We start from the raw sequence: 12,735 nt of genomic DNA, 5'->3' as shown, positions 1-12,735 counted from the left end.
CACCATGTCAAAAACTCAGAAAATGCCCAACTTGATTCTGCAGAGATATCAGACTCACCCACCTCGAACAAAAAATAAACAATTCTTTACATAGTCATTTTAAAAAATGCAGTGCAATCATGTGTGGTGCTATGTAGTATACAAGGGAACATCCACTAATTACAAAAATGCTTCAGACTGAAAAATAGAGAATAGCTGTTGCCAGGTGAAGGTAACGGCTGGCGTGTCACCCAAAACGTTGTGCCGTATCACCTTTGACACCTGTGTCATAGGTTCACCATCACTGGTCTAATGTCTTGGTCTGGCCATGAGCAATAAGTAGGGGGAGGAGCTTAAAAAGGCAAATTGGCACCTGTGGGTAGGAGTCAAGGATATTTTTGTTTCATTTTGCTTTTAGTTGAGGGGATTTGGTGGTTTAATTTGGTCTTGGGTCTTAACTGCCATGCTTAGGCTCAGATGCCACTCTTTTTCATGTTGCTGTTTTATTACTGATCAGGTTGCCAGCTCTGGGTTAGGAAATTCTTGAAGGGTGAGGTTTGGAGAAGGGAAGCACTTGAATGGGGGTATATAATGTCATAGAATACAACTTCCAAAGCAGCTGCTTGCTCCAAGTGAACTCATCTCTGTTGCCTGGAAATCCGCTGAAATAGTGGGAAATCTCCAGCTACTTCCTAGAGGTTGGTAACACTAATTATTAATCTGCTGGTATTACTTTTTTCTCTCTCTCCGTGTTTTTCCATTCCATCCTTCTTCCCAGGTTGTGTGATATACATGGTTCTCTACCCCCATTCTGTCTTCTCCCCAACCCTGTGAGGTAAGTCAAGAGAAAGCATTACAACCCCACCCTCTGCAAGCCTCATAGATGAGCAGAGACTCGAATCCAGGTCTTAGCCTGACATTAACCACTGCATCACCCTGGTTTATACTTACCTTGTGAGAAAGCCAACAGCAAATCGAGTAATGCAGAAATAACTGGACTTAGGTTAGGTTAATTCATCGTGTTGATGCTATTGTGTTTGAACTGGATTGAACTGAACCACCTTGGACCGCTAACTTTGCAAAGATACTATAGATGAGCGCGCGCGTGTGTGTAGGTATTTTTAAATACAGGAGAGGAGGACAGCAGAGGACGGGTGCATTGCAAAGTGAAGACCAAGCGGGGCGTTTTGCCTGGTTTGCACAATGCTCCTTTCCGTGGTGGCGACGAGGAGAGGCGTCTCCAAAGTTATTCCTTTCTTTTCCTCTCCCTCCCCACCGAGGCAAGCGAGAGAGGCGCACACAGCGCTGGGCGAGCCCGACCCGCATCTCGGGAGGGAGGCGAAACCTCGGCCGAGGAGCCTGCGGAGAAGAGAAAAGGAGCAATATGATCAATATGGTCGCTTTGTCGGGCCTCGCTTACCTCGGCGGGAGACCATCTGCTCCCTGTCAATGCGTCACCTGCTCGTCTGGCGTGTTGGCCGGGCAACCAGCGGGAGGAAGGCAGCCGAGGGAGCTGGTGCGGCAGAGGAGGCCGGGTTTGTGGCCGGGACGGGGAGGGCTGCGGGCGGCCGAGAGGGCCGGGCTCCGCTGGAGGCGAAGCCGGAGCGACCCTGACGGCTCCTCATAAAGGCCAGGGGCACGGGTGGGTGTCAGGCAGGCTCCCCCTCGCTCCCCTGTCTCCGAGAGGCTGCCAGGGGTCAGCCACACCTCCCTGCAGAGCCGCCGCTGCTGAAATGCAAAACGGGCTCCGCTGCCCCGAGGGGAAGAAAGAGGCCTGCCGTTGCAAAGCCACCAGTGACGAAATAGCCCACGTTTAGTTGCTAGATGGCTCTGGAGCACGCAGTGAAGAAGCAGGGGAGTGGGCTGGTGCTCCCCTTCAGATGGCCCTGGGTTCTTCTGCTGCTGACATGTTTTTCAGTTTGCTGTTTCTGACTACGGAGGGATTCCTCATTCCTGTGATGTACCAGAGAAAGGTTGTTGGAGGAGGGAGTTTGGAATATACACTGTTTTATTTCTCCAAGGCAAAGAATGCACCGATAAGTGCGCTGAACAGCCCTGACAGTAAGGGCTGTTCGACAGTGGAATGCACTGCCTCGGGAGTGTGGAGCTTTTTACAGAGAGGCTGGATGGACCTCTGTCAGGAGTGATTTGATTGTGTGTGGCTACATGGCAGGGGGTTGGACTTGATGGCCCTTGGGGTCTCTTCCAACTCTAGGATATTGATAACTAAGCCCTGCAACCTGGTTCACTCAGAATTCAGGTCCATTGAGAGTTACACCTGGAACTCAGTATACTTCCTGAGTATTCTTTCCAGAATACTTCCCATTAACTCAGTGACACTGATTTCTAAGCAAGCATCTTTAGGCTTCAGTTGAATGGCATTCACAGCGCAATCCGAAGGGGATTCTTTACAAAATATGCTCAAGACATCTACCATAAAAGAATCAAAGTAATACATTCAAGTTTAAAACAATGATACCTTCACTAAAACCAGACTAGTGATAGCAATACCACCCCCACCTGTGTGGCAAAACTGCAATCAATAGAGCCAGTTGTGTAAAAAGTGTAAGACCTGCTTTTATTTATGAACTGTTTTACACTGCTAGTTCAACTTTTAGCTAATCAAAATTGTCCAGTTCTACAGCCAATAATAATTTGGCATTCCATCCAAGCTGGCAAACTACTGTCTGCAGTATGCACCCTCCCTGCTTGCCAGGATTCCAATCTGGGAATGAATCCTGTTTTAGAATCTGGGTTTGTACAGCAAGCACAAACCACAGTTTGCCAACTAAACCGTAAAAGCAAATGATGGCTTGCACAGTCAACACAGGGAAGTGTATGGAAACGCCATGAAATATGCAGAGAGACAGACACATGAAGCACTACATACATGCACATTAGAAAAAGTTGAAGAAGATAGCATAGAAAAATGGGCACACAGTTGGGTCACCACCCTCTAGGTAGGGCACTAAGATCTCTCAATATTACAATTGATCTCCATACTGCAGAGATCAGTTCCCCTAGAGAAAAATGCTGCTTTTGAGGGCAGGCTATATGGCATTATATTATCTGACCTTCCCTTCCCAGGCTCTGCCCTCCCAAAATCTCCAAGAATTTCCTAACCTAGCATTTTTCAACCCTAGCACAAAGGTTTGCATCTGACAACCCAGAGAGCACAGAAAGATTTTAGAAAGAAGCCCCTAGAAGGCATGTGGAGAGAATGCAGGCAGTATCTTAATAGAGCTGGCACTTGGAAACCCAAGAGAAACACTCTTGTCATACGGTTGCTACTTACAAAGCAGAGCCCCCAAATCCACTGCTTCTCAGAGAAAGGTGAAATATCAAATCAGGTTCAGGGTTTTGGTACTAGCTTTCAAAGCTTTAAATGCTGTGTGACAGTCATACCTGCAAGATTGTGTCTTGCGGGAGCAGCAGTGGCATAGTGGTTAAGAGCAGGTGCACTCTAACCTGGAGAACCGGGTCTGATGCCCTGCTCTGCCACATGAGCTGTGGAGGCTTATCTGGGGAACTAGATTAGCCTGTGTACTCCAACACACACCAGCTGGGTGACCTTGGGCTAGTCACAGCTCTTTGGAGCTCTCTCAACCCCATCCACCTCAGAGAGTGTTGGTTGTGAGAGGGGAAGGGCAAGGAGATTGTAAGCCCCTTTGGGTCTCCTACAGGAGAGAAAGGGGGGATATAAATCCAAACTCTTCTTCTTCTCCCCATATGTTCTCCAAAGAGCCCTGCTCTCAGCAAATAACAACTTAGTGGTGGCCCCTGGCCCCCAAACAGTCTTTCTGTCCTCATCCGGACCCCAGCCTGATGCAACGCTCTGTCAAGCGGAACCAGTATCCTGTTGGATTCATTGAAGTTCCACAGGGCCTAAAGGTGGAGCTGTTCTGCCGGGTCTACAGCTGAGGGGAGTAACAGTTTCCATCTGCCTGGCCTCTCTTCTCCCGCCCCTCCTCTCTTTCCTGCCCCCATGCATGACTAACAAGTGAATGGGGGAAGTATTATGAATGTTATTTCCAAGACACCGAGACACTGAATATTTTATAATTTTATAATGTTTAATTACTGCATGAGTACAATAATTTGACATAAACTGCCTTGAGCCCATATGGGGAAGGGCGGCCTAGAACTTAAATAACAAACCATTCGAGATTGTTTGTTAAATAACAATTTAGAAATTAAATAACAAACAAGCAAGCAAAGTACTTGACCTATGCAGAAAAATAACAGGGCTCTTCCATGCTTATGTGGAATCCAAAAAGAAACTCCCCAATACTGCAATTAGTGCTAGAATCACTGTGCTGGAAACACAGAAACCTATCAGTACAATCTTGTTTCGTGCTTATAAGGGTTTATTGGCCATTGTAGGTTTTCCCTATTGTACAAGTAGCAACTACAGGGCTGTTCCCTCAGGGAGTTCTGTCAAGTCCCACAATGCCAGTGTCTGAGACACAGGTTATTGCGTCCCTGCCTAGGACCAGGACCAGGGTGCCTTCCAAGATGCCAATTTCAGTCAGAATTATCTGTTGGGAAGTTCCTTTTCCCTGCTCTGACAGGTTCCTTTTGTAGGTCACGGTTCTCACTTTGGTGGCAATGATGCCTCATTGCCTCTGGCTCAAGAATGTTTACTATCAGTTGGGGCCCCACCCTATGACAGATCTCAGACTTTGCCTAATACACTAACGGTGGTGTTTTTGTCAGATATTGTATAGAGAAGTGGTAATGTGTATTCATACCATGACATGTGTCTTACAGCAGTTCAGATAATGAATTCCCAGTATAGCTGCTAGCTCACTGAAGTGTCAAGACTGCCTAATTAAAATGTTGATTCTAATTTCCCACCTACAGAGACATCTTTTTATTATGTTAGACTGCAAAGTTCCACATCCATTCACACAGCTACAGAATAATGAATCATAACATACTTGAATTGTATCAAAATATTTTATTTCCTGTGAGCCCAGAGTTTTATGTTATGATTTTGTTATTGTTGCAATGATATTTAGGCTTTGGAAGCAAATAGTATCACTTGTCTCTCTTCCACAGGCCAATCTCAAGTGTTCAGTCAACTTCAGAAAATAAAGCAAAGAGTTTGCAAACCAAATTTGTTTCACACAGGAGAATCTGTCAACAGAGGTAAACAGAACTATTTGGCTCAAACCTAATGAGGGAGAAAGTGGCCTTCCAAACACACTCAGATGGATAATTAAGAGATAGTGCCAGGTGGATGTTGGATCCATTTCCAGCATGCTGGCGCTCAGTTAAGGCAAGACACAAAGCTCAGAACTTCTATGCAATGCTTGAAATGCATCAATGAAAGAAAAGCGAGGGTCCAGTTAATCATTGTTGTTGCCCAAAAGATTGCCAAAATGTTTACAGTGCCATAGGAGAGATCATTTTAACATCAGGGATAACATCAAATTATAATTCTATTACAAAAGCGCATTTCAAAACAATTTCTTTCTCCACACAAGCAGCAAATGCATCACCTGGCTGTTGTGAGTTTTCTGGGCTGTGTGACTGTGGTCTGGTAGTTTTCACCCCTAATGTTTCTTTCTTTCTGCCTCCCTCCCTCCCTCCCTCCTTCCGCCCCCCACCCCCATTTCATTTCTAGCTGCTCTTCTCTCATTGACAGCTGGCTTCCTCTTCTGCTACTCCTGGGGTGGGGGGGCTGTTGCCTCTGGGAGAAACACACCATGATTTCAATTAGGTATTTGGTTTTAGTGAGCCAGCATGGCTTAGTGGTTAAAATGTCATACTAAGAGGTTTAAATCCACTCTCTGCTATGTAAACTTGCTGGGTGACCTTGGGCCAGTCACACACTCTTAGCCTCTACCCTGGCTACAAGAAGAGGAGGAGGAGGAGGAGGAGGAGGAGGAGGAGGAGGAGGAGGAGGAGGAGAGAGCTCCCTTTCTCTCCTGCAAGGAGACTCAAAGGGGCTTAGAAATCCCTTCCCTTTCCCCCCTCACAACAAACACCCTGTGAGGTAGGTGGGGCTGAGAGAACTCAGAAGAACTGTGACCAGCCCAAGGTCACCCAGCTGGCATGTGTGGGAGTGCACAAGCTAATCTGAATTCCCCAGATAAGCCTCCACAGCTCAAGCGGCAGAGCGGGGAATCAAACCTGGTTCCTCCAGATTAGAATGCACCTGCTCTTAACCACTACGCCATTGCTTCTCCCATTTGGATGGTAGGCAAGGAATACCAGGGTTGTGACACAGAAGAAGGCAATGACAAACTACCTCTGAATGCCTTGAAAACCATATGGAGTCACCATAATCAGCTGTGGCAGCAGAAATTGTAATTTTATGTTGCTGCTATTGATGGGATTGTACTGATTTTCATGCCTTTTTATTCTGATTTCTCCATGTATCAGTCAGGTTAATAAAATTGCTCCTTTATTAAGTATCCTTCCCCTCCTCTATTTCCCCAGTTTATTGCATCAGAACTGACAGCTGCATAGACACAGAGCAGTGGATTCTGTGATTTACCCCAGTGTTGTTGGCTTAGTTCACAAATCTTTGGAAAAGGGAACACACTTACCATGGCAGTCTAGACATGGGAACTGATTTGGGTAACACTGTCTGATTTGCAGGAATTTTAAAGGATCTTCTACAGTTCCCTTATATAACAGTTTAATACAATTATTATATAATGAAGTTGCCTTATGCAGAGTTTTGTCACTGCTGTATCTAATTTAGAGCCACCTATTTTCACTTGCAAGATTATATGGTTCTTTAACTGAATATACCAGAGATTCGGTTTAGCAACTGCAGAGTATATGAAGCTGCCATACCAAGTCAGGCATTGGCCCACATTTCTCAGTGTTTCCTGCTGGTAGCTGTTTTCAAGATTTGTGTAAAGTGGCATCAAGCAGCTGCTAACTTATGGCAACCCCTTATGATCTTTCAAGGCTGGAGATGTAGAGATGTGATTTGCTATTGTTTACCTCTGCACAGCGACCCTAGCCTTCCTTGGTGGTCTCCCAGCCAAATACAAACCAGGGCCAACCCTGCTTAGCTTCCAAGAGCTGATGAGATCTGGCCAACTTAAGCCATCCAAGTCAGAGCTTTCAATATACTCGGGTGGGAAAAGGAGGTCTTTCCTAACACTTGCGAAGGCAAGCTTGCAGCATGGCTGAAGATGGCACAGTGAGTCCTCTTTCTAATATTATGTCTCATTCCAATGCAAGGACTGTTGAAACAGGCACTTCTCAGTTAACACAGTAGGCCCACCTGTTAACATTCTGGAACCTGAACTGCCATCTCCACATGACCCATGACAGGCAGATGCATAAGACATTCATCAACAGAAAGAGGGAACACTTGGTTTTCTTGAAGAATAATGCAGTTTGTCTATGCTCGGGAGTTCCAAGTCCTTTCATTCCACTGCAATAGCTCCCCTCCTCCACACACTCACTGTGTGAGTCCAGGAAAGGTTAACAAGCACAGCAGCCATCGTTTGTGTGGAGTGGGAAAGAGCCATGTGTTCCCCCTCCCTTCTTTTCAACAGACTTGAAGCTTTTTGTCTTTTCACTGGCATAGGGCAAGGGCCCAAGATAGCTCGTGTTGAGGAACTTGGCAGCACAGTCAACATCTCTGACAGAAAAAGAAATCTAGTTGTCATCTACACCTGTAAATGACATGAAGGAAAGAGGGAATTAATAGATTTGTAGGCCAAGGATTTTTTTAATGTATTCAGATTATATACAAAAACAAGTAGCAGGCGAGATGCAAACAAGATCAATGTACAACAACAAGATCGGCCAAAACCCAATAATATGGGGCAGAGGGCTGTTAGGGAGTCTAAGTATTTCTTACACCTGAGACAAGCAGATGAGATTTCTTTCTTCCTTGGGAACCTTTGCGTGCTTCCGCTCCAGAGACTGCAATAAACTATCCTTCTATCGTGCAAGAATGAAGACAGAATGAGAATGTTAAGGTAATATTGTATAAATTGTCCAAGAATTATAGAATGAGATCCATTGGAAACATGAATTTGTATAAGCACTGAAAATTTGCAGCTAGAAAACGCATCCTCAGAGCACAGGCGTTCTGCTGCTGCTACAGCTACGTGCTATTTGCTTGCTATGGATACAGCTACAAGTTACATGTTAATATTACAGCTACGTGCTACTGTCACTATATTTGGAGTGCAGATTGCATCTTTCTTACCTGTGGTTTACTCATTGCGTGGTGTAGTCCTGAAGAATTACTAGTATACATGATTTGAAGTAATAGCGGAACCATCACGTTTTCGGACTATGTTTATCCGCATAAAATCACCATTATTGTAGTACTGTATATATCTATGAATGGACTATCCCCGCTGATGCTTTATGCACTTGAGCTGATGAATGAATCATTTCATTGATGTATTTTTGTATGCACTTTATTTCATGGTGTTCTATTAGATTTTCACTCTAGTAATTATAAGATTATATACTTTCCCTTGTTGTTGGGCGAGTTATTGGGTTTTGGCCAATCTTGTTGTTGTACATTGATTCAGATTATATACACAGTATGCACAAGCCCAGGTTTAGGTAAAATTAGACTTGACTAATACAACAGTTAGAAACATTTACTGGAGAATAAGCCCAATTAATAAAGCTTTTTTCTCTTGGGACATTCTGTTCTCATGCACGGTTGCAATCAAATGCTTATCTGTTTGGAAGTAAGGTTCATTAAAGTTACATAGAACCAATATCTAAGGCTACAGGCCTATGCATATTAGGTCTGTTTGATCAGTGGAAGTGACTTCTGAATAAACATGTATAGAATTGGGCTATGTCCACAGAAAGTAATGGCACTTTATTTACTTAATTTATACTCCACCTTTCTGCCCAGTGCCCATGATCCATCATGTTCCTCATCTACATTTTATCCTCACATCTCAGCGTATTGTCTAAAATATATGATTTTCTATGAAAGTTTTGGGTTCTGCAAAACATTCACTGTGAACCAACACCTCTGCTTCAGCCATTTCTGCCCACTCCGTTTCACAAGTCATGAGCTAAGTGAGCAGCAGAATGAAGTGATGGAACCAGATTTCCCAGAACTGCCCATGTGCAATATGTACTAAGAGCTAGTTCTCTTGGAACTATCTCAGCCCAAACTATTTCAAAAGGTGCCTGTTGTGGGGTGGGGAAGGTAGGGAAAAGCAGGAGAGAAAAACCTCATCCTCCTCTTCTTCCTCTTCTTTGAAAGGGTTGTCCTTAGGGGCAAGCTGTTACAGTTGTTTTCATTGCTGTTTAATTGTTGTCCTCATTCCTTTTGGTCTGCTTCATTTTTATTCTTGTTATTGAGGATTCTTTGATTACTTCTACACTTTATAAGTAGGCACCATTTTATTCCATTTGCATTCAACTGACATGCCTAAAATGGAGGGAGGCATTTTTACAGGAAACATTTGATAAGAAGAAACAGAAAATGGCACAAAATGTAAACAATTCTTTTATCACAAGGGAGAAGCAAAATTAAAACTGTGATATTCAAATGGAACTAATAAATTTGTGAAATCTGTCCTTGGCCCGAGCTGTAAACAACAGGCATATGCACGGAAGCAGAAGTGAAACAGATGAAACCTGATAACACCCAGCTTTTAAATAGCCACTCACCTGGTCAACTGCATTGAATATGAATCCCTCCTGGGTGATTCTTTGTAAATTAGAAAAGATCCAGTTTCCTCTCACAACCTTGAAGTTTCAGAAAAGATTAACACAGGTAGGTGCAGGCATATGGACCAATAAATAGTTATGTGGGCCAATATTTTTTGGGGGGAGAGATAACACTGATAGCATATATACAACTGAACAAGCCTCCCTAAGTACAGTTCAGAATTGGCTTACCTAAAAGGAGCTAATTAGGATCCAATTCAGATCAAGCCTGAATTACCTCTTTTTATGTCTGAGTTCCAGGTCTTGTTGCTCTCTGAAAGATGTAACTGAGAATATAACAAAAATCAAGAAGCCTCTCTACCTCAACTCCCTCCAAAGCCAGCCATCTCGTTCCCCCATCCCTTCCCCCAAGATTTACCTGGCAATAGAGGTACTGGCACAAAGGGCTAATGCTCAGGCTTTGAAGGGGTCCTGGATACTATGGCAAAATAGTCTTATCCCACCACAGTGCCACCAAAAATGGACCCGCAGCACCTCATCTTGTTATTACCTGTTTGCCCATGTTGTAGATCTCAATAGTGTTTCACTGTCCCATAATCATCTTCAACTTCCTTTTCCACTGCTACCAATCAGAGTTTGTCTTTTAACTTCCCTCTTAAGTATGTAGTACTGTATCTGTTTCAAAGGTAAAGGTAGTTCCCTGGGCAAGCACTGGGTCATTACTGAGCCATGGGGTAACATCACATCATGACATCTACTAGGCAGACATTGCCTTTCCAGTCATCTACACTTTACCCTCAGCAGCTGGGTATTCATTTTACTGACCTCTGAAGGCTTGATCTTCCCTCAGGATTGAGCTCAGGTTGCAAGCAGAGCTTTGACTGCAGCACTGAAGCTGACCACTCTGCCCCAGGGGGCTCACTAGTATCTGCTTCACCTATGCTTATTGTGAAGTTCTTCAGGGATGAATGCTCTGCACAATTTGTTTATTTGTTTATTATGATAGTTATACCCCACTTTATACTAGTATCTCTAAGTGTCCTTCAAAAGCTGGAAAAAAAATAAAACACACAATAAAAAATTCCCATGCATGGATGATGTCTGTGGGAAATTAACAAAATTACCCTTAACCAGTTAATTTTTTAAATGAACAAATTATTATGAAGAGTGGATATGAGGAGGATGGCTACAGAAACATGGTTCAGCAGCCTAAATACAGCCGGCACCAGCCAACCGCATTTCTACAGAGAATTTCCAGCAGAGGAGACGTCAGTATGCCCACTGATTGCTGGAACTCCTTCATGAGTTGACTAGCCAAGACAGAAGGACTCTCAGCCTACTCAAAAGGCTGACGGTGGGGGAAAGGAACAGTTGATGTGGATCTGATGTTCTGCAGGTCTCTGCTAGTTCGTGACCCCCATATATGGTGTTTTGTAGAAAAGTATGCCTGGACTGACACTTGTAGCTTCAGAAGCCTTCAGAATGTGGACAGCTTTCAATTTTCCTTATACATATTGCCACCGTGTGGTATTCTGCCTGAGACACATCACATTCTGACAGCATCATCTGTGGTTGAAACAGATACATTCAGTTGCTCTTAGAATATTTGACCTGTTAGCTATAAGACAGAAACAGAGAGATAAAAGCAACAGTTATTCAAACTGTCATTTTTTGCCCATTTCCCATGATGACAGGGTGTAGATCTCTGGGTTAGGGATCCATGCTTCAGCCTTCAGAGGTCACATCAAACGTCTTTCACCCCACAGGCAAGGAGAAGACAAGACCATACACACAAAAGGGAATTGTCTTTCAACTGGCATGACTAAAACTAATGCCAGTCAAACAAGAGTTCATAGCGCAGTTTGGTCATTTAGTTTGACACAGTATTGTTCCTCTCCCTCCTTTTCTGCCATCAAAGCACAGACAATTTCTAAGCAGATCCAAAGCAATAAGCAGTGTGACAATATTATTTTGGGACTAAATCTGTAATCGTTACTTAACTAGGTAATGTTCTCTGTTACTGCAATATACAGAAAATCAGTTCTGAGAGAACGTTACATGTTTCCTAACAGGTGTGAAAAATTTCTGATGTAGTATTTTCTAGATGTCTGATAACAGAAGCATATTGGTTTGGGTCAATAATATTTATCTAGAGGTGGAAAATATTGTTTCTTGGAACAAATATTCTGCTTGCATGTCACTTCAATGTACCCCAAATACAAAATAAAAAGTGTGAAAAATGTAAATATACCTGTTATCATAATGATAGTAGTTGTAACTGTTGGCAGACTGCTAGTTAGAGAAGCAGCAGACTCTCTGATTAAAGGAAAAGTTAAATTAGAGAACTATGTATCAGCTAGAAAAGTTGAGAGAACAAGATAGTCTTCAGCTGCCACACTAGCCCGAGAAGAAGGGAGAGGAGACTTACAAGAAAAAGAAAGAAATTAGACTTGAGATTTATCAGACTAAGGACAGACAAGAGGTGAGACAAAAAGACAAGGAGGTCTCTAACCTGACAGTCCCGTCTAGCTGACCACTTGCCTGCATGCTAGACATTGTTATTTCCAACAGTAGCATATGTGTCTCAGGCCCCTTCCGCACACGCAAAATAATGCGTTTTCAAACCACTTTCACAACTGTTTGCAAGTGGATTTTGCCATTCCGCACAGCTTCAAAGAGCACTGAAAGCAGTTTGAAGGTGCATTATTCTGCATGTGTGGAATGAGCCTCAGACAAGGGCCTTAATTTTAAAACAGCATAGACAAAATGGCCTTTGCTACCAGCCCCTTCTTGGTTCTGGACTTCTCCTTCAACTAGAGAGGAAATATAATTCCTTTTCAGCCTGTGGCTATTACTATCTAGATGGACTCCAATTCTTTATCCGTAGCTGTTTTCTCTTACCTACTCATTGTCAAATACTTCTCTCTTCTGCCATCTAATCATGTTGACAAAAAGCTTTACATTTTTTCTTATTTCAAGTTTATTCCACCTTTTATGAAGCCCATGATGGCATTTTAACCTCACAAGAAAAAGATCACCCCAGTGAGTTTGATGTCTAAGTGGGATTTAAATCTGGGACTCTTTATGCAAGTAGACTCATGGCTGTCAACTTCATTTTTTCCTTTT

Source organism: Sphaerodactylus townsendi, linkage group LG06 (genome assembly GCF_021028975.2).
Source record: "Sphaerodactylus townsendi isolate TG3544 linkage group LG06, MPM_Stown_v2.3, whole genome shotgun sequence".
Lineage (NCBI taxonomy): Eukaryota > Metazoa > Chordata > Lepidosauria > Squamata > Sphaerodactylidae > Sphaerodactylus > Sphaerodactylus townsendi.
This window is presented reverse-complemented; position numbering follows the sequence as displayed.